This window comes from Schistocerca cancellata, chromosome 8 (genome assembly GCF_023864275.1).
Source record: "Schistocerca cancellata isolate TAMUIC-IGC-003103 chromosome 8, iqSchCanc2.1, whole genome shotgun sequence".
Classification (NCBI taxonomy): domain Eukaryota; kingdom Metazoa; phylum Arthropoda; class Insecta; order Orthoptera; family Acrididae; genus Schistocerca; species Schistocerca cancellata.
In genome coordinates, this window is record NC_064633.1 from 546,300,431 (window position 1) to 546,327,663 (window position 27,233).

At 45.9% G+C, this 27,233-nt stretch overlaps 1 protein-coding gene and 1 non-coding gene across 2 annotated transcripts in view; both read left to right on the plus strand.

Annotated features, from left to right (window-relative positions):
• The window catches only part of LOC126095046 (eye-specific diacylglycerol kinase), a 1,048,134-nt gene that overhangs the window by 45,914 nt on the left and 974,987 nt on the right, over positions 1-27,233 (plus strand). The window lies entirely within an intron of this gene.
• Positions 17,430-17,503, plus strand: Trnat-ugu (transfer RNA threonine (anticodon UGU)). Its single transcript has one exon. It is a non-coding gene; the product is annotated as a tRNA-Thr (tRNA).

Genomic DNA, 27,233 nt, shown 5'->3' on the forward strand with positions numbered 1-27,233 from the left:
ATGCACCACATGTTTTTCTTCAACAATTCTTTATTGAACAGAATGAGAATTACACACACGAAAGAATGGTGTTTTATCTACACAGCCTAATTTTCATGTAGTCTCCATCCTGTTCTATGGCCTTCCTCCAGTGCGAAACAAGGGCGTGTATGCCCTGTCGGTACCACTGTGTGAATCGCCTCCTCTTTTTTTTTTTTCCATCAGTCTACTGACTGGTTTGATGCGGCCCGCCACGAATTCCTTTACTGTGCTAACCTCTTCATCTTTGTCTTCCTCTACAGTTTTTGCCCTCTACAGCTCCCTCTAGTACCATGAAAGTCATTCCCTCATGTCTTAGCAGATGTCCTATCATCCTGTCCCTTCTCCTTATCAGTGTTTTCCACATATTCCTTTCCTCTCCGACTCTGCGTAGAACCTCCTCATTCCTTACCTTATCAGTCCACGTAATTTTCAACATTCGTCTATTGCACCACATCTCAAATGCTTCGATTCTCTTCTGTTCCAGTGTTCTCACAGTCCATGTTTCACTACCATACAATGCTGTACTCCAGTTGTACAGCCGGCCGCGGTGGTCTCGCGGTACTAGGCGCGCAGTTCGGAACCGCTACGGTCGCAGGTTCGAATCCTGCCTCGGGCATGGATGTGTGTGATGTCCTTAGGTTAGTTAGGTTTAAGTAGTTCTAAGTTCTAGGGGACTGATGACCACAGCTGTTAAGTCCCATAGTGCTCAGAGCCATTTTTCCAGTCGTACATCCTCAGAAATTTCTTCCTCAAATTAAGGCCGGTATTTGATATTAGTAGACTTCTCTTGGCCAGAAATGCCTTTTTTGCCATAGCGAGTCTGCTTTTGATGTCCTCCTTGCTCCGTCCGTCATTGGTTATTTTACTTCCTAGGTAGCAGAATTCCTTAATTTTATCTACACAGCCTAATTTTCATATAGTCTCCATCCTGTTCTATGGCCTTCCTCCAGCGCGAAACAAGGGCGTGTATGCCCTGTCGGTACCAGTCCTTGTCCTGGTGGCGGAGCTGTGTGAATCGCCTCCTCACAGTCCTCAAAATGTCTTCCACGAATGGCATCCTTTAACGGTCCAAACAAGTGGAAGTCCGAGGGGGCTAGGTCAGGGCTGTAAGGTGCGACAGCCGTGGATGGTCTCCCCGACCGCTGCAAACCGTGGGGCTACACCGAACCGCCTTCTGATGACCCCACCCTCTGTGCCCAGTGACTAACTGTATTTCTGTCCACAACAGATGCTCCATGGAGTCTGCACAAGCGTTTGTGAATATTCCCCACAATTTCTCTTTCTGCAATGAGAAATTCAATGACGGCACGTTGCTTCTAACGTACATCACCTACAGACGCCATTTTGAAAGTGTACTGCAGCTACGCTATCTGTCGAGAGTGACAGAGACCTTGGAACGCTCACTCAGAAGACTTCAACTGATACATATGTAACGTTCCTCGTATGTAGCAATGTTTTCGGCTGTAATGTTATGATACAGTACTGCTAGTGTCCTACTCGTCACAGTCACGTCGTCTAGATATGTGGGCATAACATTGGAAAGCAATATGAAGTGGAACGAGCATGGGAGAACTGTGGTAGGGAAGGCTAATGGTCGACCTTGGTTTATTGGGAGAATTGTAGGGAAGAGTGGTACACCTGTAAAGAAGAGCGCATTTAGGACCAACACCAGATCAGATTGAAGGAATTCAGTGGCGGGCTGCTAGATTTGTTACCGGTAGGTTAGAACAACGTGTAAGCATTATAGAGATGCTTCAGGAACGCAAATGGCAATCCCTGGAGGGAAAGCGACATTCTTTTCGAGAAACAATACTGAAAAATTTCAGAGAACCAGCATTTGAAGTCAATTGCTGGACGAGTCTACTGCCGAAAACATACACTGTGCGTAAGGACCATGAAGATACGATACAAGAAATTAGGGCCCTTACGGAGGCATATAGGCAGTTGTCTCTCCCTCACACTATTTGCGAGTGGAACAGGAAAGGAAATGTCAAATAGTGGCAAAGGGTACCCTCCGCCAAGCACTGTGTAGTGGCTTGCGGAGTGTCTATGTAGGTGGAGATGCTGTGCGACCGTTCTTTCATCTCCAATGTGTGAGTCTCGTGTGGCTACTGAGAATAAAACACCTGCAGTTACACTCCACAAGCTGCCTTGCGAGTGTGGCGGATGGTTGCCTGCGAAACACTCTCCCGTTCCCAATCGTGAATGGTGAGCAGGAATAACAACTCTTGGAAAGGGTCTGTGTGAGTCTGAGTCTCTCTAATTTTACCTTCATGGCTTTTTGCAACATTTATATGGGAGGAATTAATGTAATGATTGACATTGCTAGAACCGTACATTCTCCGCAGTTCTAATGCTTATTATCAACTGTGCCATGACACACAACACAGTAGGGGGACAGAGTAGGTTCCGGCCCATTTTGTTAGTGCAGGTTGCCTACATCAGGGGCAGGTATGTACTCATGGGCAAACCTGTTGTTCTTCTTTGATTGTCAGGTCCTTAGTCTCTTGTACTGCTTAAAGGAAGGATCCTTTTAGCAGAACAATAGGTTAAGGACCTGTCAGTCAAAGGAAAACAATAGGTTAAATACCTGTCAGTCAAAGGAGAACAATAGGTTTGCCCCTGAGTGCATACCTGCCCCTGATGTAGGCAACCTGCACTAACAAAGTGGGCCAGAACATACTCTATCCCCCTACTAACACCTCTTGTAGTGTCTCTCATTGTAATTGGATGGGCATCTCTGTGTTGCTGTTGCAGTTTCTGAACGAACCTGCGACGTAATATAGTGCTCTTCCTTGTTTCGTCTTCAGTCTATCAGCTCTGTGTGGTAAGGTTGGGAGAATGACGAACAATACTCACGCAGTTGCTGAACGAGCGTTTTGTAGACTACCTCCTCCCTGCTTGTACTGCATTTCCTGAAGATTCTTCAACTGAATCGGTCTGGCATCCTTCTTCCCTATGAATAGTTTAACATAGTCGTTCTACTTTAAATCGCTCCGTATGTGTACTGTCAGATTCTTAATGGATGTGACTGCTCCCAGATATTATTTGGCAAATGTGTAATCATACATTAATGTGCAATAGGTTAAGTTTCTTTATGTTTAGGGTCAGCTGCCAATCCCTGCACCAAGAGACCAACCTCAGAGGTCTTTCTACATTTTGCTATAATTTTCTGGCGTTGTGACTTCTCTACATACATCATTATCCGCAAAATCCGTGAACAGTTTCGTGGAGCTTCCAAGGTTACGCACTAGGTCTACAGGTTAGGTGCATATGTGCAGATATTGTAATCTTTGTTACATTAATATGTGCCCAAGTCAGTGTGTTTGTTTTTCTTTCTCTGCAGCAGTCTTCCCACAAACATGTCACATAGTTTACTACCTAATCTTTTCTCCACATTCGTATCTGCACTATGCCTGACAGCATAGACCACCAATTTTGCATCCATGCGTCCACATTTCAACAACTAACCTCTGCCCAGGGAAAAATAAGCATTAGTGGCTTGCTCTTGCCACATGTACTTTGGGATACATGCACTAACCAAACTAAAAGCGTGTTACTCCTAGCAGAGATAATTATTAGTCTGCAAAAGTAGTAAATACCGGTGTAATTGTTGATCAGTACAATGTCCTCAGTCACCAATAAAAATATCTGCATTTATACCCCTAGCACCCTGTATATTGTGAAAAGTAGTGCTACCTTAACAGTCCTTTGAGGTACACCTGAAGTTACTTTTACATTTCAAGATTTCTCTTCGTGAAGAGTGACATGTTGTCACTAGGAACTCATCGGTCGAATCACAAAACTGGACTGATATTCCGTACGCCCCTATTTTGTTCGTTATTAGTACATGTGGATCTGTACTGATCTGAAATAAGATAGGTCAGGCCGCCTGTAGAGGCACATAAAGAGTCATTCTTCCCTCTCTCAATGGAATGGGACGTAGGAGGCAGAGCTATCGCCGTGTTCCTTGAGTACCGGTCCTCAAAATCAGCCAACAGTGTTTCGTAATAACAACGACGCTCTTCTTCCAAAATTTCCCGGTTAAGTTCCCCAAGTATCTCTGTTACACTTTGGTACTGTCTATCCTGAGTCTAGCAGTGCGTCTCTACATTAATTCGGGATTTCCTGGGATGTCCAGTTGATAAGGACTCCAAACGTTCGAACAACACTCCATAATTTGTTGCACTAGCGCCTTAAGCGCGTATTCGTATACGGGTGTCAGAACTCTCCTAGAACCCTTCCAACAGATCTATGTCTTTCGCTCCCGTTTCCTGTTACTGATTTTTACGTGATCCGAGAAACGATCTTGCTCCTACTAAACGGTTTCATAACTACACTCCTGGAAATGGAAAAAAGAACACACTGACACCGGTGTGTCAGACCCACCATACTTGCTCCGGACACTGCGAGAGGGCTGTACAAGCAATGATCACACGCACGGCACAGCGGACACACCAGGAACCGCGGTGTTGGCCGTCGAATGGCGCTAGCTGCGCAGCATTTGTGCACCGCCGCCGTCAGTGTCAGCCAGTTTGCCGTGGCATACGGAGCTCCATCGCAGTCTTTAACACTGGTCGCATGCCGCGACAGCGTGGACGTGAACCGTATGTGCAGTTGACGGACTTTGAGCGAGGGCGTATAGTGGGCATGCGGGAGGCCGGGTGGACGTACCGCCGAATTGCTCAACACGTGGGGCGTGAGGTCTCCACAGTACATCGATGTTGTCGCCAGTGGTCGGCGGAAGGTGCACGTGCCCGTCGACTTGGGACCGGACCGCAGCGACGCACAGATGCACGCCAAGACCGTAGGATCCTACGCAGTGCCGTAGGGGACCGCACCGCCACTTCCCAGCAAATTAGGGACACTGTTGCTCCTGGGGTATCGGCGAGGACCATTCGCAACCGTCTCCATGAAGCTGGGCTACGGTCCCGCACACCGTTAGGCCGTCTTCCGCTCACGCCCCAACATCGTGCAGCCCGCCTCCAGTGGTGTCGCGACAGGCGTGAATGGAGGGACGAATGGAGACGTGTCGTCTTCAGCGATGAGAGTCGCTTCTGCCTTGGTGCCAATGATGGTCGTATGCGTGTTTGGCGCCGTGCAGGTGAGCGCCACAATCAGGACTGCATACGACCGAGGCACACAGGGCCAACACCCGGCATCATGGTGTGGGAGCGATCTCCTACACTGGCCGTACACCACTGGTGATCGTCGAGGGGACACTGAATAGTGCACGGTACATCCAAACCGTCATCGAACCCATCGTTCTACCATTCTTAGACCGGCAAGGGAACTTGCTGTTCCAACAGGACAATGCACGTCCGCATGTATCCCGTGCCACCCAACATGCTCTAGAAGGTGTAAGTCAACTACCATGGCCAGCAAGATCTCCGGATCTGTCCCCCATTGAGCATGTTTGGGACTGGATGAAGCGTCGTCTCACGTGGTCTGCACGTCCAGCACGAACGCTGGTCCAACTGAGGCGCCAGGTGGAAATGGCATGGCAAGCCGTTCCACAGGACTACATCCAGCATCTCTACAATCGTCTCCATGGGAGAATAGCAGCCTGCATTGCTGCGAAAGGTGGATATACACTGTACTAGTGCCGACATTGTGCATGCTCTGTTGCCTGTGTCTATGTGCCTGTGGTTCTGTCAGTCTGATCATGTGATGTATCTGACCCCAGGAATGTGTCAATAAAGTTTCCCCTTCCTGGGACAATGAATTCACGGTGTTCTTATTTCAATTTCCAGGAGTGTATATGCCACGCCCTTTGTTGGATCTTCTCTGCCATCTCTTAATCTAACCTCTTAAGCGCCCCATACTGATGAGCAATATGCTAGAATGCGTCGAACAAGTGTTTTGTAATGAATTACATTTCTTTAGGATTCTTCCAATGAATCGCTGGCTGGCATCTGCTTTTCATACAGTATGTTTCATGTGTTTATTCCACTTTGCATCGCTCCAGATGGTTACCCTGAGCGTTTTATAGTATTTAATATGTCCAGTGATTCGTCGCCAATAGTGTTAATAGAAGAACAGTGAATTTCTTAACGGTTTAAGCGCATAACGTTAGATTTATTTACTTTCACGGTTAACTGCCAGTCCTGAGGCAGTTATCGATCTTCCGCATGCCCTCGTGCATTTCATTACAATTTTTCCGCGTTGGTCCCTTCTTATTGACAACTGGATCGTCTGCAAGCAGCCCTTAGTAGCTTATGACATTTTCCAATAAATCGCTTATATCGTAAGCAGTAGCCGTTGTGACGTTACTCTTGTTTTGGACGACATTTTATTTTCTAAATTTTACATTTTCTTGGATTCTGCAGTTAGCAAAAGTAATTCGCTATCTTAAGCAGCGCTGCAGCGTTTGGTGGTATCGACAGAGAAGCTACGGCAGTTGTTACATTGCACATGGGCACTGGCGACGAATGGAGTGGTCCGAGGTACGCAAGCCGTGAGAAAAGATCTTGTTTGACGACTGATATCTAGGGGAACCACAGGCATTCCGGCGCGAAACTCGGAATTTTTTTCATTAAATATTAGTTGCATAAGCCCACTTTTGGCGTAGCAAATATCAGGAGAAGCCCACATATCACCAGAGCTTTGATGCGACAATACCACTATGCAATACATTAATTAAGTCAGTAGACAGATGAATATTGTTACGACTAGCTACGAAGTTTTACGAAATATCCAAGGGATTTCGGTGGCGCGTCATACTCTCCAGTAGGCGATAGGTCTTATTCAGAGGGTGTGCTTGGTTCATAGTCGGTTTCACCATGCTATCGAATTTTATTAACTTTCTGAGATGAATCGCTTTAGACTATGAACTGTAACTACTGTTGGGAATGCAGGAGAACAGCGTAGGTTATCTTAAATCATAAAGATTCCCAGCAGTTAGTAATAAAACGATATTTATGAAATACACTCCTGGAAATTGAAATAAGAACACGTGAAACTTTATTGACACATTCCTGGGGTCAGATACATCACATGATCACACTGACAGAACCACAGGCACATAGACACAGGCAACAGAGCGTGCACAATGTCGGCACTAGTACAGTGTATATCCACCTTTCGCAGCAATGCAGGCTGCTATTCTCCCATGGAGACGATCGTAGAGATGCTGGATGTAGTCCTGTGGAACGGCTTGCCATGCCATTTCCACCTGGCGCCTCAGTTGGACCAGTGTTCGTGCTGGACGTGCAGACCGCGTGAGACGACGCTTCATCCAGTCCCAAACATGCTCAATGGGGGACAGATCCGGAGATCTTGCTGGCCAGGGTAGTTGACTTACACCTTCTAGAGCACGTTGGGTGGCACGGGATACATGCGGACGTGCATTGTCCTGTTGGAACAGCAAGTTCCCTTGCCGGTCTAGGAATGGTAGAACGATGGGTTCGATGACGGTTTGGATGTACCGTGCACTAGTCAGTGTCCCCTCGACGATCACCAGTGGTGTACGGCCAGTGTAGGAGATCGCTCCCCACACCATGATGCCGGGTGTTGGCTCTGTGTGCCTCGGTCGTATGCAGTCCTGATTGTGGCGCTCACCTGCACGGCGCCAAACACGCATACGACCATCATTGGCACCAAGGCAGAAGCGACTCTCATCGCTGAAGACGACACGTCTCCATTCGTCCCTCCATTCACGCCTGTCGCGACACCACTGGAGGCGGGCTGCACGATGTTGGGGCGTGAGCGGAAGACGGCCTAACGGTGTGCGGGACCGTAGCCCAGCTTCATGGAGACGGTTGCGAATGGTCCTCGCCGATACCCCAGGAGCAACAGTGTCCCTAATTTGCTGGGAAGTGGCGGTGCGGTCCCCTACGGCACTGCGTAGGATCCTACGGTCTTGGCGTGCATCCGTGCGTCGCTGCGGTCCGGTCCCAGGTCGACGGGCACGTGCACCTTCCGCCGACCACTGGCGACAACATCGATGTACTGTGGAGACCTCACGCCCCACGTGTTGAGCAATTCGGCGGTACGTCCACCCGGCCTCCCACATGCCCACTATACGCCCTCGCTCAAAGTCCGTCAACTGCACATACGGTTCACGTCCACGCTGTCGCGGCATGCTACCAGTGTTAAAGACTGCGATGGAGCTCCGTATGCCACGGCAAACTGGCTGACACTGACGGCGGCGGTGCACAAATGCTGCGCAGCTAGCGCCATTCGACGGCCAACACCGCGGTTCCTGGTGTGTCCGCTGTGCCGTGCGTGTGATCATTGCTTGTACAGCCCTCTCGCAGTGTCCGGAGCAAGTATGGTGGGTCTGACACACCGGTGTCAATGTGTTCTTTTTTCCATTTCCAGGAGTGTATAAAGAAATAGTTAAGTATTCCTTCTTGTTGTAATGGGTCGATGACTAATATTACAAGTAATCTAAAATATTAATGTAGTGTGACTGTGCCTCTGACACGAGTGATGCCTACGTAGAGTCCAGAGCTGGCCTACGATGCCTACGGAGCCCACGTCTCGGAGACGACGGACGACCTCTCCAGCTTGTAGGCGAAGCAGTAGCGGTACACGACTCGGCGCAATGAGAACTATCCGAAGTAGCCCAGTGCTCCGTTATTTAACAAGTCATCGACCAGTCGCTATCCACACACGTGATGCCCAAGGCTTGGCAGCTGCGGCCCCTGGCGGGCCTCGGTATACTTCGTACTGTCGACACCTACAGCTGCTGCGCTACTAACCAGGAAAGTACATGGGCTCGAACAAACAGATCTGTATGAACGTTTGGTTACAGGACCATTATGTACCTCTGAATGTGCTGGTGGGTGTCGTTTTTCTGCAAAACTCTGCGGTCATGCTCTAGATATCACTGTAGATGTAATTGTAGACGCCATACGCAATGCAGCAATCTTAACAATAAATGTAAATGCGGAACGTCAATAAAATGCTCCGAGCAATACGAATGACTGCAAAACGCACAGTGAAGAAATGCAAGTTGATCGCATGGCGTATTTGCACATTCTATAATATCAGTGTTGAACGCCACGTCAATGACACTTTTGAAGTTGTTCACTGGTTCACCAATATCGTAGCCAGCGTTCTGCCACGCGTAACGAAGCATTGGTCTGTATACTCCCGCACATAACTGATTGTAAGTGACAGAATGCACATGATAAAGCATCCGTCGTGCAATTTCGGCTGCATATTACTGCAACGTAGTTTAATGAAGTCTGTTATTCTCTTGGCATATATTTTATATTGCCTGAAGAAATACACATCCAGATGTTGTGCATATTTTGTAGTTTTAGGCAGAACGATTTTTAAATGTACATGTTTTCCGCCAGATGCTTCCAGTATTACACGTTCATCCTTATGTCCAGACCAGGAGTCACAAAGTACTAATGACTTTCTCGACAAATATGGATTCAAAACTGACAGAAAAAACGTCTTCAGATGTTGTTTCGTCATCTTCCCACTCACACTTGAATCGACGACGACATTTCGAGGACACCGCGTTTCTATTTCCCTTGACACGCGGGGTCCAAACTCTCCACTGGATTCTTGGAAGCAAATATAGAGTTTGTCTGCCAATCGTCCGTCCATTGATATAGCAACATCGATCGTGTAACTATGTGTTGCCCAGTTAAATGATTGCAACATCGCGACAGTGTTTCTCTCCCCTTTCATGGATAGTGTTCTGTCACAAGAAAGTTCATAGTTGAACTGACTCTGATCACAGTTCCACACAGAACTAATGTCGATGTTTTCTCTCGTGATATGCTCAATGACGTCAGCAACAAACATTTGAGCTCTTTCAATCAGCTCTTCTTCGTCATCCTTATCTTTTCGTGCTTGGAGCATAGTGATACGGCGTGATGTTATCCTAAACTCCTTTTTCAAATTAGTAATAAATCCTAGTGAAGCTGTAAAGTTTGTACACCTGAGATTTCTGGCTACTTCCAATGCCGAATGTTGTAAATGCCAATAATGAACGGCGGAACCGCATTCTCGCGCTTCATCGAATTTCGCCATTACACGCTCCTTGATGGTCTTGGACAGCAGTGTACGATTTCCTTTGAAAACTGTATTTCCTTCTCTTTTCTTTGCCACGTAATCCAGTATGTTTTTAATATTGCTTTCAGACTTCAGTTTAGGGTATCAAAAAAAATGGCTCTGAGCACTATGGGACTCAACTGCTGTGGTCATAAGTCCCCTAGAACTTAGAACTACTTAAACCTAACTAACCTAAGGACATCACACACATCCATGCCCGAGGCAGGATTCGAACCTGCGACCGTAGCGGTCGTGCGGTTCCAGACTGTAGCGCCTTTAACCGTTAAGGGTATCTTTTCAGAAGCTTGTCGTATGTGTCGAAATCTCTTACGTAACAATCATCGTACATGTTCTCCAGTGAGTTGTCATCAAACGCCGTGATGATACTTGCAACTTTAACCTTCTTCTTGGGAGACGGTTGGTATTCACTGTCACTGCTTCCATCGCCTCTTCCCGCACTTGCCGTAGCACTACCGTTTGCTATGAGTTGTTCGTCATTATCATCCCTATCATCATCATTATGTGTTAGTGTTACAACAGTACCTGTTTCTAATTTATGCTCATATTTCTGCACTATAATAGATACCAGAAAACATGCGAATGATTCATCTTCTATACCAATACCATCTTCACGAAGAAGGGTTCTTCGTAACTTCATCTCAAGCAATCGCAATACATTAGCAGGATTGATTACCAATCGCCGAGCCATCTGACGCTTCAATACACAAATAATGTCACAAAACGCAACTTCAGAGGCACACTGCACCGTCCTTACTGGTCCCGACTGGCGTACCGCCAGGTCAGTTTGCAACGCGGCATGGCATACGCAGAGGCCTCTAACGGACGACTGCAGAGTTTTGCAGATGCTGGAGTATCACTAGTGCAATAAGAGACCTTATTATTTCTCACACGATTTTGGTGTATTTGTGTTTGCTCGAGCCCAAGTACTTTCCTGGTAAGTGTTTCGAGCGCGACTTATCGATTGCGGAGTGCCTCTCTCTGGAGTAGTGAATACCGACTATTTTACAGCGTTCGCTAATTACTGCATCGTAATGGCACCCGGGATTTATTTGCAAGTAAATTTGCTACCCGCACGTTCACCTGTAAGCACAGAAACTAATGTGCTGCAACAAGCACACCGAGAGACATCTGCGACAAATCCACAGAAAACAGTCAGGAGAAAATGGTACACGTAGATTCCAGAGTGAGATTTTCACTCTGCAGCGGAGTGTGCGCTGATATGAAACTCCCTGGCAGATTAAAACTGTGTGCCGGACCGAGACTCCAACTCGGGACCTTTGACTTTCGCGGGCAAGTGCTCCACCATCTGAGCTACCCAAGCACGACTCGCGCCCCGTCCTCACAGCTTTACTTCCAGCAGTACCTCGTCTCCTACCTTCCAAACGACACAGCAGCTCTCCTGCGAGAGCTGCTGTCAGGACGTGAGTCGTGCTTGGGTAGCTCAGATGGTAGAGCACTTGCCCACGAAAGCCAAAGATCGCGAGTTCGAGTCTCGGTCCGGCACACAGTTTTAATCTGCCAGGAAGTTACCTACACGCTGATTCATTAAGGTAATCCAGGAAAGGGTTAACTTAAATAGAGAAGTCTCGGGTGGGGATGCACGACCAGTTATACGAATACTGTACGTCACCTACACAACTTTCTACGGACTCGTGGCTAAAAACTTTAGTTCTCCCGAAATTGCCTTTCGCTTTGTCAATATTGTCCCGTTAATAACATTTTGTTGAGCTCTGTCTGGCCGGCCGCGGTGGCCGAGCGGTTCTAGGCGCTTCGGTCCGGAACCGCGCGACTGCTACGGTCGCAGGTTCGAATCTTGCCTCGGGCATGGATGTGTGTGATGTCCTTAGGTTAGTTAGGTTTAAGTAGTTCTAAGTTCTAGGGGACTGATGACCTCAGATGTTAAGTCCCATAGCGCTCAGAGCCATTTGAACCATTTTTGAGCTCTGTCTGACTGAAAAGTCCTGAACCCACTCACAAATCTGTTCCGATACTCGGCATGCTCGTATATTATTCCTTAAATGGCAGTGCGAAATGGCATCGAATGTCTTTCTGAAGAGAAGGAACACGCATCAACGTGGCGTCATTGTCTACTGCGCTCTGTACTTCATGGACTAACAGTGGGAGCTGAGTTTTGCAAGGTCCTCTTTACAGAATGCTTGTTGATTTTTATGTAGCAGATTTTCGTACTCCAAAAACGTCATTATTGGATCGGATTGTTTGAGGGAAGAGACCAAACAGCGACGTCATCGGTCTCATCGGATTAGGGAAGGATGGGGAAGGAAGTCGTCCGTGGCCTTTCAAAGGAACCATCCCGGCATTTGCCTGGAACGATTTAGGGAAATCACGGAAAACCTAAATCAGGATGGCCGGACGCGCGATTGAAACGTCGTTATTCATACGCATGAAACTTATTTTTTAGTTCTACAACAGGTCGACGCCAACGACACAGGCGTATAATTGTGTGCATCTGAACGACGATCTTTCTGAATACGGCAGTGACTTCCTTTTCTTTTAGCCATTAGATTCCCTTAGATACTTCAGCGAACTGCAACAAACTATTTGCCAGAAGAGAAGCTACGTCTTTCGCATAATCTACGTAGAATCACACGAGTATCTTATCGGATCCAGTACCTCTCCACTACTGATGGATGTTAGTTGTTTTTGTATGCTGCTGTTATTTATTTTACTATCAGATCAATAAAGACGCCCAAAAAAATTAGATGAAACATTTTTTGTTCCAGAATACGAGAAATAGTTGTTCTTATCTGCAAGATCAGCAGCGCAGGAAACGTACGCCTCTTATAATGAACACACATCACCTTGTTTGGGCCGCGCCACCAGACCCGACACAGCTCTGAGGCAGTCCTTAGAGGAACAGTGGCAGCTGGCGCCGCATATCCCATTTGCGTCTCCAGGTGCGCTGCGCGGGTAGCAGACACACTCCATTACGGATCCATCAGCAACCCCTGGGCGTGGTGTGTCTCTCCGTATACAGTACTCTGGCTCGGCGAAGGTGCGTGTCCCAGTGTCACGCCCCTACCTATGAGCGTACAGAACACACAGCAAATTTTCGAAGACAGTTACGTAACACTTACTGGTCAAAACTAGATCTACACGTGGGGCGGGGGGGGGAGGGGTCAATTAATTACGTGAGATTATTTTGGCGTTATTTCGACCCCGCCTCCCACCTTGGTGAGATGTCGTGAGATTTCACTCGACTCCTCTCTCCCCCCCTAGTCTCACGTAAGATTCTTCAAAATAAATATGTTTAGCGTATATACGTTAATCATTGCATAACTGAGATGGATTTATCTAAAAAATGTAATTTGCTTGATTATTGTTGTGTACATAGTGCTGCGTGGTCAGCGCGTACACAACTTTCCCAATAGAGCGCGCCCCGCTAAGCACAACAGCGCAAGTGCAGCGCCCGTCCGTCTCCGCACTACGAGATGGCGCTGTCTTAGAGGCGGACCAAATTCTGCTTCCGCCGATCCGTGTATTAATAGGGAATGCAGCCAATGAGATTGTTGCTAACGTAGAACCTTTTCTCCTCGCGGATCACACTCGCGCAGTGATACCTGAACGCGCAAAGTATTATAACGAGTGTACAGACCTCTGAATAGTCAGTCTGCATTAGTCTGCATTTGTCTGTAACAGTCTATAGTCAAGTTTCAGTCTGCACCTAATAAGATTATCATATTTCGGTACATATCCATGAAGAGAAATGTACAGACACTTTGTCAAGTATCAGACATATGTGAGAATAAGATTAATGTACCAAGACCAAAGGACTTCAGATTGTCAATTGTAAACAGCATCCAGAATCAAGTTACGTAATATCTATGAATTTTATTATTTTAATAAATGTGTGTGAAAATTAATCAAGTTCTGTTTAAAGTTGATCACCGTCAATCTGCTACTCTAAGCGTGCAAGTGGCATTTCTATCATCTGACCTAACGGCAGAAAATAAACACGCCACGATAAGACCACGAGACATATTGCTGACACTCGCCTACTTCGTTAGAGCGACAAGTCAACTAAACTGATGGTGTGTGTACCGAAGGTCTTACAGTACGCACACCACAATTATTTTTATTTAAAACTGGTGAAGACTAATATTTAAGGCAGAACGTCCGAGAATCACAGCGAGAAAATCAAACAATAAAATTACAGGGTGCTTATAAATGAATATCGGGGTTTTAACGTTTTGTAATATTTATTACATTAAACTTACAGTTATAAATGGTATGTCAAATGAAAGAGCAACTCAAACAGTTTTACCAAGACCCTTGTAAATGTTCAATGTGAGCACCATTTGTCACACGGCACACCTCAAGTCTATAGTCCAAGCACTGGATAGGCCGCAAGGGGCCCAATGACAGGGCTTGCTTTACATGGCCTCCACGTTCACCCGACCTAACGCCATGCGATTTTTTTCCTTTGGGGCTTCATCAAGGATCGTGGGTACGTGCCTCGGTTACCAGCACACCTCCCTGAATTAAGAAACAGGACTGAAGCAGCTGTTGCTACAATCACTGAAGACAAACGTATGAACGTTTGGGAAGAACTCGGCTATAGACTTGATGTGTGCCGTGTGACAAATGGTGCTCACATTGGACATTTATAAGGTTCTTGGTAAAACTATTTGAGTTGCTCTTTCATTTGATGTATATTTATAACTGTAAGTTTAATTTAATAAATAGTCTAAAGCGTTAAAACCCTGATATTCATTTAGAAACATCCTGTACTTAAATAAAAGGAGCAACTAATATTCGTAGAAGAATACTGATTCTAATTCAGTCCAGGGGGAGTGACTGCTGGAACTAACATATCTATGTGATTTTCAGTAAAATCATCTGCTCCTTCAGCCTCGTTCTGGTTTAGCCGCTCTAAACTGTCGTCGCTTGCACACGGAAACTCAGTATCCAGACGTGTGACAACCCGTGAGGGTCGAACTTCGCACAGTGGTGCAGCTGGTGAACTGTGAACCATACGCCGGTACTCTGTAGCTGTTGTAATGGAGGAAAAGTACAGGGTGTTTCAAAAATGACCGGTATATTTGAAACGGCAATACAAACTAAACGAGCAGCGATAGAAATACACCGTTTCTTGCAATATGCTTGGGACAACAGTACATTTTCAGGCAGACAAACTTTCGAAATTACAGTAGTTACAATTGTCAACAACAGATGGCGCTGCGGTCTGGGAAACTCTATAGTACGATATTTTCCACATATCCACCATGCGTAGCAATAATATGGCGTAGTCTCTGAATGAAATTACCCGAAACCTTTGACAACGTGTCTGGCGGAATGGCTTCACATGCAGATGAGATGTACTGCTTCAGCTGTTCAGTTGTTTCTAAATTCTGGCGGTACACCTGGTCTTTCAAGTGTCCCCACAGAAAGAAGTCATAGGGGTTCATGTCTGGCTAATAGGGAGGCCAATCCACGCCTCCTCCTGTATGTTTCGGATAGCCCAAAGCAATCACACCATCATCGAAATATTCATTCAGGAAATTAAAGACGTCGGCCGTGCGATGTGGCCGGGCACCATCTTGCATAAACCACGAGGTGTTCGCAGTGTCGTCTAGGGCAGTTTGTACCGTCACAGATTCACGAAGAATGTCCAGATAGCGTGATGCAGTAATCGTTTCGGATCTGAAAAATGGGCCAATGATTCCTTTGGAATAAATGGCGGCCCAGACCAGTACTTTTTGAGGATGCAGGGACGATGGGACTGCAACATGGGGCTTTTCGGTTCCCCATATGCGCCAGTTCTGTTTATTGACGAAGCCGTCCAGGTAAAAATAAGCTTCGTCAGTAAACCAAATGCTGCCCACATGCATATCGCCGTCACCAATCCTGTGCACTATATCGTTAGCGAATGTCTCTCGTGCAGCAATGGTAGCGGCGCTGAGGGATTGCCGCGTTTGAATTTTGTATGGATAGAGGTATAAACTCTGGCGCATGAGACGATACGTGGACGTTGGCGTCATTTGGACCGGAGCTGCAACACGGCGAACGGAAACCCGAGGCCGCTGTTGGATCACCTGCTGCACTAGCTGCACGTTGCCCTCTGTGGTTGCCGTACGCGGTCGCCCTACCTTTCCAGCACGTTCATCCGTCACGTTCCCAGTCCGTTGAAATTTTTCAAACAAATCCTTTATTGTATCGCTTGTCGGTCCTTTGGTTACATTAAACCTCCGTTGAAAACTTCGTCTTGTTGCAACAACACTGTGTTCTAGGCGGTGGAATTCCAACACCAGAAAAATCCTCTGTTCTAAGGAATAAACCATGTTGTCTACAGCACACTTACACGTTGTGAACAGCACACGCTTACAGCAGAAAGACGACGTACAGAATGGCGCACCCACAGACTGCGTTGTCTTCTATATCTTTCACATCACTTGCAGCGCCATCTGTTGTTGAAAATTGTAACTACTGTAATTTCGAAAGTTTGTCCGCCTGAAAATGTACTGTTGTCCCAAGCATATTGCAACAAACGGTGTATTTCTATCGCTGCTCGTTTAGTTTTTATTGCCGTTTCAAATATACCGGTTATTTTTGAAACACCCTGTAGATACTGTATGAACTGTAGCATCTGTTTTCTAGATAACCACCTACACCTGGGCGGTATAGGTCATAAGGCACGCTGTTGAAGGCGTGCAGAGTTTGAAACGGTAGGAAGTGGCGAATCGAAAAGGGAGCAAATGATTTTTTGTCATGCTCTTCAGGGACCGTCGCATGCCCATCAACCTGAATGACAGAGTATGCAAATGGCAGAAAATAGTGAAGAATCGTATGCAGAGCATTCCGACATGGACTGCAGCAGTCCCAGCCATCGCATTTCACAACCTAAAACAACATAAACACAACAGGTCGTGGACCTGTCCGCACGCCGCTGCAACCCCGGCTCGTACGCTGCAGCGTTCTCCGAGTAGCGCATTTGGCTGGCCCATGGCGGCTAATAAATCGAGGCGTTACTGGGCTACTTTGTGCGTTCGCATAAACGCGATAAGTCTATTGTGTACGATGAACCCGTATTTTAGTGTAGAAAAAAGTTTTATTTAATGTAACCCAGTTTTTTCGCAATTTTATACTATTTATATACTAAGATGGTATCTGTTCTTTCGGACATGTCCGAAAGAACAGATACCATCTTAGTATGTATATAGTTAAGGCTCACCGGCCACTTGACCATCTTCTTCATCTGTTCCCGAACTCTTACGGGAATCGGCAACGCGCCGCGAGTAATGAGTATAATGGGCGGGGGCACTGTGAATGTAGTGCGGGACAATACGTTGAGAATGTGGGTTTCGCGGGAAGCGTGCCAGAGATAAATCCCTGCAGTCGCGCTATCGTCTGTCCCCTCGGTGGCTCAGATGGACAGAGCGTCTGCCATGTAAGCAGGAGATCCCGGGTTCGAGTCCCGGTCGGGGCACGCATTTTCATCTGTCCCCGTTGGCGTATGTCAACGCCTGTAAGCAGATAAGAGTGTTCATTTCATTGTAATTTACACTATTTCTTACGAGAAAAAAATTACATGACGTTTGGTGAGACGTCCCCTCTCCGCCACGTGAATTTGGGTGAAATGCGGCTCGACCCTCACTCCCTCCCACCGAAGCGCCTCACGTAATTAATGGACGTCCCCTAGCCCCAGGCCTAGAAGGGTAGAGCTAGGCACAGAGCACCTAGAGGAAAGCAGTTGTTGAGTGTCCTCGACACACACACACACACACAATAAAATCCATGTAATTTGAAAACATGGGAAACAAACAAGTAACCCGGAGCACTGTCGACAGCGTAGTGACCAAGCGAGGTGGCGAAGAGGTTAGCACACTGGACTCGTATTCGGGAGGACGATAGTTCAAACCCACGCCGGCTATCCTGGTTTAGGTCTTCCGTGATTTCCCTGAATCGCTTCAGGCAAATGCCGGGATGGTTCCTTTGAAAGGGCACGGCCGACTTCCTTCCCTAGTCCGGTGGTACCGATGACTCCCTCTTTGGTCCCCTCCCCCAAGTCAACCAACCAGCCAGCGTAGCGATTTATTAATTGTTGAGTTCAATTAGAAGGTGACAGATAGCAAAGATAGTCGCAGCTTTTCTGCAGTTGTGTTTCGCATCAATTCGTGTATAAGTTCGCACTGCTTTGGTTGCGAGTTGTCATTATTGGCTCAAATGGTTCAAATGGCTCTGAGCACTATGGGACTTAACATCTATGGTCATCAGTCCCCTAGAACTTAGAACTACTTAAACCTAACTAACCTAAGGACAGCACACAACACCCAGCCATCACGAGGCAGAGAAAATCCCTGACCCCGCCGGGAATCGAACCCGGGAACCCGGGCGTGGGAAGCGAGAACGCTACCGCACGACCATGAGATGCGGGCAGTTGTCATTATTCAGCGTGTTAACTATTACTAGCAAACTTCCCAACCCTTATTCTTTAAAGACTCGAACTCCCACGAATAAAACGCCTTCAAACGTCTGATTACTTTACAACTGAGTTAGTGTGTTAAATAATTCACTTTCAGCCTGTAAGCGAGAAAAAGTTTAGAAAAGTTTAGAAATTAGGTTTAATATTTGTTGGAAATCGTTTAGTGCTCTCATTACCAAACGCGGAATGAGTGTAGTCTAGGTATTTTGCGCTTCGTCTCAATGAAAAGCTAGTTTCTCACGCACCTCAGTGTTTCTGGCTTCGTATCTCCTGAACTTTCTATCATACAGTGACATAGTTTTGCAGATATAATAATAAATGAAAAGCACCAGTTTGCTTTTGTTCTACAATTGCTTTTGTTCTACAATTGCAGATATAATGGATGGGTCACCGTCTGGCTCTGCCGAGTGCTGTTAACAAGTGGGTGCACTTGGGACTTGTCGGGCCAGTTGAGGAGTTACTTGACTGCGAACTAAGGGCACCGGTTACGAAAACTGGCAACGGCCGGGAGAGTGATATGCTGACAACATACCACATGCCCCTCCGTATCCGAAACCGGTAACGCCCAAGGCCTGAGGATGACATGCCGGCCTGTCGGTACCATTGGGTGTTCGAGGCCTATTCGGAGGGTGTTTGTTTATTGAGTGATATACGTGGATACTGTCCGCAGAATATGGTGCGAATAAAGGTAGTAGCACATAAGCTGTAAATAAAAACGTCATAACGATGCTCGAGTTTTACTGCGTGAACGGTGAAAAATGTAATAAACGCTAAACTTTTTTTACATCCATCATATTGTGTGTGGCGAAGGGACAGTTTGAATCGGTTTCGTAAAGGTCTGAAATTATGTGTAAAATTTGCTGTAAATCGCTAAGTTCTACATCTACATCTACGTGATTAGTCTGCTATTCACAGTAAAGTGCCTGGCAGAGGGTTCAATGAAACACCTTCAAGCTGTCTCTCTACCGTTCCACTCTCGAATGGCTCGAGGGAAAAACGAGCACTTAAATTTTTCTGTAAGAGCCCTGATTTCTCTTATTTTATCGTAATGATCATTTCTCCCTATGTAGGTGGGTGTCAACAGAATGTTTTCGCAATCGGAGGAGAAAACTGGTGATTGAAATTTCATGAGAAGATCCCGTCACAACGAAAAACGCCTTTGTTTTAATGATTGCCACTCCAATTCACGTATCATGTCTGTGACACTATCTCCCTTATTTCGCGATAATGCAAATCGAGCTGCCCTTCTTTGTACTTTTTCGATGTTATTCGTCAGTCCCACCTGATGCGGATCCCACACCGCACAGCAATACTCCAGAATAGGGCGTACAAGCGTGGTGTAAGCAGCCTCTTTAGTAGACCTCACCTTCTAAGTGTTCTGCCAATGAATCACAGTCTTTGGTTTGCTCTACCCACAATATTATCTATGTGATCGTTACAATTTACGTTATTTGTAATTGCAATCCCTAAGTATTTAGTTGAATTAACAGCCTTCATATTTGTGTGACTTCTAGCGTAATCGAAATTTAGCTGATTTCTTTTAGTACTCATGTGAATAACTTCACACTTTTCTTTATTCAGGGTCAATTGCCACTTTTCGCACCATACAAATATCTTATCTAAATCATTTTGCAAGTCGTTTTGATCATCTGATGACTTTACAAGACGGTAAATGACAGCATCATCTGCAAACAATCTAAGACGGCTACTCAGATTGTCTCCTATGTCGTTAATATAGATCAGGAACAACAGAGGGCCTATAACACTTCCTTGGGGAACGCCGCATATTACTTCTGTTTTACTCTCATTCCCAGATACTGGATCAATATAGTCTGGGTACTTTGCCGATCGTGAGTTGCGTTCCTTCAAGGCCTCAACACGGTTTGTAAATTTAATGCTTTCCTTGCTGTGTTAAAACGTTAACATAAGATTCTACCTCTTAGTATATTACGACAGTATTTTAAATTTTTTAATTCGGTCAATATATTTATGTGAAACATTGAAAATCTAATTTTTGTTGTCCATGGAAGCCGGTAGGTAAACAACCTGTAACTTCTATTGTGCACCGTGCACCGGTTTAGCCGTTTACGAATATAGAGCATTTTTCTTTTGTTTAAGTTGTTTGTCCAGCACTTTGAGCGGGGCGAAGAAACTAAGTTGCGCACAAATTAGGAAACAAGCTTTTGAACCAGAAAAAGAAGATCCTGTTCAACCTAAAACATATTTCTAAGTGCGACAATACAAATTTGAGCCTCCCCATCGGTATCAGTAACATTAACAGCCACGCTGAATCTTTTTACACATTTAGCAGAAGCGTTGATGGCGATTAAATGTGTCACGACGCCAGCCGGTGTGGCCGAGCGGTACCAGGCGCTTCAGTCTGGAACCACGCGACCGCTACGGTCGTAGGTTCGAATCCTGTCTCTGTCATGGATGTGTGCGATGTCCTTAGGTTAGTTAGGTTTAAGTAGTTCTAAGTTCTAGGGGACTGATGACCTCAGATGTTAAGTCCCATAGTGATCAGAGCCATTTGAACCATTTTTGTGTCACGACAGTGGAGGCAGACTCAGGTGTGGAAGCGACGTTGTTGTTGTTTTCATGCTGAAGAAGCAGTAAAAGGCGCGGTAACGGCAGGGTGGTCTTTCGAACAGTATTACGTATAATGAACGCTACGGTTGCACTCAGAATGCGCATGTGAAGAGCGGTGTCTGAATGTTTTACACGAACATCGTTTTCTGTTTTAAAAATCTACATCTACATCTAAATGGATACTCTGCAAATCACATTTAAGTGCCTGGCAGAGGGTTCATCGAACCACCTTCACAATTCTCTATTGTTCCAATCTCGTACAGCGCACAGAAAAGACGAACACCTATATCTTTCTGTAAGAGGTCTGATTTCCCTTATTCTATTAAGATAATCGTTTACCATCTGTAGGTCGACTTCAACAAAATATTTTCGCATTCGGAGGAGAAAACTTCGTGAAAAGATTCCGTCTCAACGTGTTAATAACTTCCCCAAATCCGGTGTCATTTCGTGATAATACAAAATGTACTGCCCTTCTTTGAACTTTCTCGAAGTACTCCGTCAATCCTATTTGGTAAGGATCGCACACTGCGCAGCATTAACTAAGAGAGGATGGGCAAGAGTAGACACATTTTCTAAGTGTCTTGCCAATAAAACGCAGTCTTTCGTTAGCATTCCCCACAACATTTTCTGTAAGTTCCTTCCAATTTAAGTTGTTCCTAATTGAAATTCCTAGGTAATTAAATGAATTCACGGCCTTTGTATTTGACTGATTTATCGTGTTACCGAAGTTTAACGGATTCCTTTTAGCACTCATGTGAATGACATCACACTTTTCGTTATTTTTGGTCAATTGCCAATTTTCGCACCATACAGATATCTGCAAACAATCTAAGACGGCTGCTCAGGTTGTCTCCCAAATCGTTTATATAGATAAGGAACAGCAAAGGGCCTATAACACTACCTTGGGGAACGCCACAAAACACTTCTGTTTTACTCGATGACTTTCCCTCAGTTACTACGAACTGTGACCTCTCTGAACAAGAAATCACGAATCCAGTCACATAACTGAGACGATATTCCATAAGCACACGATTTCATTACAAGCCGCGTGTGTGGTACAGTGTCAAAAACCTTCTGGAAATGTACGAGAGCAGTTCAATAAGTAAAGCAACACATTTTTTTTCTGAAACAGGGCTTGTTTTGTTCAGCATTGAAATACACCAGGTTATTCCCCAATCTTTTAGCTACACAACACTATTTTTCAACGTAATCTCCATTCAATGCTACGGCCTTACGCCACCTTGAAATGAGGGCCTGTATGCCTGCACGGTACCATTCCACTGGTCGATGTCGGAGCCAACGTCGTACTGCATCAATAACTTCTTCATCATCCGCGTAGTGCCTCCCACGGATTGCGTCCTTCATTGGGCCAAACATATGGAAATCCGACGGTGCGAGATCGGCGCTGTAGGGTGCTTGAGGAAGAACAGTCCACTGAAGTTTTGTGAGGTCCTCTCGGGTGTGAAGACTTGTGTGAGGTCTTGCGTTGTCATGAAGAAGGAGAAGTTCGTTCAGATTTTTGTGCCTACGAACACGCTGAAGTCGTTTCTTCAATTTCTGAAGAGTAGCACAATACACTTCAGAGTTGATCGTTTGACCATGGGGAAGGACATCGAACAGAATAATCCCTTCAGCGTCCCAGAAGACTGTAACCATGACTTTACCGGCTGAGGGTATGGCTTTAAACTTTTTCTTGGTAGGGGAGTGGGTGTGGCGCCACTCCATTGATTGCCGTTTTGTTTCAGGTTCGAAGTGATGAACCCATATTTCATCGCCTGTAACAATCTTTGTCAAGAAATTGTCACCCTCAGCCACATGACGAGCAAGCAATTCCGCACAGATGGTTCTCCTTTGCTCTTTATGGTGTTCGGTTAGACAACGAGGGACCCAGCGGGAACAAACCTTTGAATATCCCAACTGGTGAACAATTGTGACAGCACTACCAACAGAGATGTCAAGTTGAGCACTGAGTTGTTTGATGGTGATCCGTCGATCATCTCGAACGAGTGTGTGCGCACGCTCCGCCATTGCAGGAGTCACAGCTGTGCACGGCCGGCCCTCACGCGGGAGATCAGACAGTTTTGCTTGACCTTACGGCGATGATGACACACGCTTTGCCCAACGACTCACCGTGCTTTTGTCCACTGCCAGATCACCGTAGACATTCTGCAAGCGCCTATGAATATCTGAGATGCCCTGGTTTTCCGCCAAAAGAAACTCGATCACTGCCCGTTGTTTGCAACATACATCCGTTACAGACGCCATTTTAACAGCTCCGTACAGCGCTGCCACCTGTCGGAAGTCAATGAAACTATACGAGACGAAGCGGGAATGTTTGAAAATATTCCACAAGAAATTTCCGGTTTTTTCAACCAAAATTGGCCGAGAAAAAAAATGTGTTGCATTACTTATTGAACTGCCCTCGTAGAAATACGGAGTCAGGCACCTAAAGGAGCGATTCCGAACACGGCAACAGCGACCGACCGCGGCTGCAGAAGACAGAGGGCAACGCTGCCGCCTGCAGTCGGTGCGTTGCGGAACGCAGCGACAGACAAGCTTTTGCAGTTGCCGGGAACAACCGCGCGAGGCGAGATGTCTGTCAACACCACCGCTGTTATTGCGCTGTTGTTGGAAGAGGAAGATGATGACATTTTATTTTTGCATTCCAGGAAAAGACGAAAGCTGGTGATGCCTTTATATAAAACTAGAACTGCAGAAGGTAGTTGCACAGCACTGATAAAAAGACATTTGTTAGGTGATGAAAATATCTTCAGGAGCTACTTTCGTTTAAATAAAAGACAGTTTAATTTCGTGCTCAGTTTTATTAAAGATGACATAATGCCACAGTGCCTAAGAAACGCAATAAGTGCGGAAGAAAAATTATATTGGACGCTGAGGTAAGTCCAAAAAATGTTATACATTATTAGATTGTGCTGCAGTTCCAAGACATTGTGAGAGAGTTGTGGAGGCTGAAGGGCTGCTGTTATCACTTGGCTGATGTGTGTTGCACTGTGGAGCCATTATTTCATAATCAGACACGATCATACTAATTTTTATTTTGGCTTCTGCCTTATAAACTGGAGGTAAACTCCTTACAACTGTGCTGATGTGACGGGAAAATAAGACAATATCATCATCTTTGTGTTCCATAACCGTTTTTAGTCAATTTTGCCTAATTTCGTCCCTTTTTGTCCACATTTGTAATATTGTGTCATCATTACTACGAACTTTACTGCGTTTTGTTTTCCGTGCTGGCACATAACGTTCATCGTTTGTTACCACAGATGTTTCACCACTATTTCCTATTGTATGTGTTTCTGCCGTATCTTCTTCCTGTGATGCCGAAAGGTCCAGTTGACGAGTTCGATCTCCACTGTCTTCTTGGCTTTCTTGTACTGTTGTCTGTGATGATGTCAATGTAATATTTGTTCCTCCAGATCTGTGTTATTCAACACTGTCAAGGAACGATAGCTGTTTGTGTCTTTTTCTTTTTGAATTTTCTGAGGCAGCAGAGCCCGTTCCTATTTTGCTTTTCTTCTTGAACCTCTGGTAACCGTCCCTTGTCCGCAGCTCGTGGTCGTGCGGTAGCGTTCTCGCTTCCCGCGCTCGGGTTCACGGGTTCGATTCCCGGCGGGGTCAGGGATTTTCTCTGCCTCGTCATGACTGGGTGTTGTGTGAAGTCCTTAGGTTAGTTAGGTTTAAGTAGTTCTAAGTTCTAGGGGACTGATGACCATAGATGTTAAGTCCCATAGCGCTCAGAGCTATCTAACCGTCCCTTAAAAATTTCCACTTCTTCTTACAGTCATCACCTGTAAATGTAAATTATATTAGCTGTATGTTTTCGTTTGTTTCAGATTCTTGGCCACAGGCGTAAGTTACCGGTCTTTATCGTTTTCCTATCGTACATCACCATCTTACATGTCAAGAGTTGTTAAAAATGTTTTGAAGATATTAAGAATAAGGCTGCTGCCCATGTTGATGCCACCTTCTACTGAATCAGATTTCATACTTATTGAAGAAGAATTTTGGCTTAAATGCAATATCCCCAATTGTGTAGGCGCCATAGATGGAAAACTTGTTCGCATAAGGGCACCAGAGAAAAGTGGATCTCTGTTTTTTAATTACAGAGATTTTTTTTTTTCAATTGTGCTGCTGGCTATTCTGGACGCAAATTGTAAATTCATTAGCGTTGATGTCGGCGCTTACGGAAAAGTCTGATAACGGTATATTTCAGAAATCGGCTATGGGCAAGAAAATAGCGGCAGAAGAGTTTAATATACAGGGTTATTACAAATGATTGAAACGATTTCACAACTCTACAATAACTTTATTATTTGAGATATTTTCACAATGCTTTGCACAGACATACAAAAACTCAAAAAGTTTTTTTAGGCATTCACAAATGTTCGATATGTGCCCCTTTAGTGATTCGGCAGACATCAAGCCCATAATCGAGTTCCTCCCACACTCGGCGCAGCACGTCCCCACCAATGAGTTCGAAAGCATCGTTGATGCGAGCTCGCAGTTCTGGCACGTTTCTTGGTAGAGGAGGTTTAAACACTGAATCTTTCACATAACCCCACAGAAAGAAATCGCATGGCGTTAAGTCGGGAGAGCGTGGAGGCCATGACATGAATTGCTGATCATGATCTCCACCACGACCGATCCATCGGTTTATCCAATCTCCTGTTTAAGAAATGCCGAACATCATGATGGAAGTGCGGTGGAACACCATCCTGTTGAAAGATGAAGTCGGCGCTGTCGGTCTCCAGTTGTGGCATGAGCCAATTTTCCGGCATGTCCAGATACACGCATGAAACTTGCCCGCACGCGTTCAACTGTTTCCTCGCTCACTGCAGGCCGACCCGTTGATTTCCCCTTACAGAGGTATCCAGAAGCTTTAAACTGCGCATACCATCGCCGAATGGAGTTAGCAGTTGGTGGATCTTTGTTGACCTTCGTCCTGAAGTATCGTTGCACTGTTATGACTGACTGATGTGAGTGCATTTCAAGCACGACATACCCTTTCTCGGCTCCTGTCGCCATTTTGTCTCACTGCGCTCTCGAGCGCTCTGGAGGCAGAAACCTGAAGTGTGGCTTCAGCCGAACAAAACTTTATGAGCTTTTCTACGTATCTGTAGTGTGTCGTGACCATATGTCAATGAATGGAGCTACAGTGAATTTATGAAATCGCTTCAATCATTTGTAATAGCCCTGTACCTCCACCAAAATGTTTGCCAGGCACAAATGTGGGTATGTTCGGCCAGTAAATGCAGTCTCCGGTCGCTACGCGGTTCGGCGGCAGCGGCACTGCTGGTCCCTGACCGGGTGTGCGGTCTGCCGCAGAAGCAGGTATACGACGGCAGACGGCGCTGCCGCCGCGTTCAGCACGCCTCACATTGCAAACAATGGCAACTGGTGTTGCCGCCTGCAGCCGGTCGGTGCAGTCTGCGGTCGTGTTCGGAATCGCACCTTAAGTTTGCTTGAACTGAATAGCCTTGGACAAATCAACAGGCATCTTTGACACTGCTTAAATCCTGTTGTATACGGATATTAACACACACTTCAAAGTCACTGAAGAGCCAGCAGATCTGATTTACTTGCATGGTTCAACATATAAGGATATCTTTCGAAGTGTGCAGTTAACCTAAGCTTCGAAATACAGCTTTCCTCTTCCTCACCTAAACTGTATTACAACCGAATGGGGGAAGGAATATGTGTGACAAATATGGAGATTTCGTTGGAAGGCTAAGGATCAAAGAGCATAAGCGACATTGCAGGTTGGGGCAGGTGGAGAAATCGGCCGTGGCAGAGCACGCACTGAATGAGACCGACCACGTAATAAAATTCGCCGACACGGAAGTTCTGGCTGTAGAGAAGCACTATCACACGCGCTTGTTCAGAGAAGCTGTAGAAATACAAAAACACGCGAACAGTTTCAACAAGAAAGAGGAAAGCCTTAAGGTAAACGGATCCTGGCTTCCCGTACTGCAGCGAACGACCGTCGCCGGTAGCAAGAGGAGAACCGCACCGGAAATGACCGCGGAGAAGCCCTCGGACGTTGGCGCGCCAGGTACATATAGTCTGCGGCCGCGAGCTTGCCTCCAGTTCACCACCGGCAATGGAGGGTGAAGCTTTGACAATG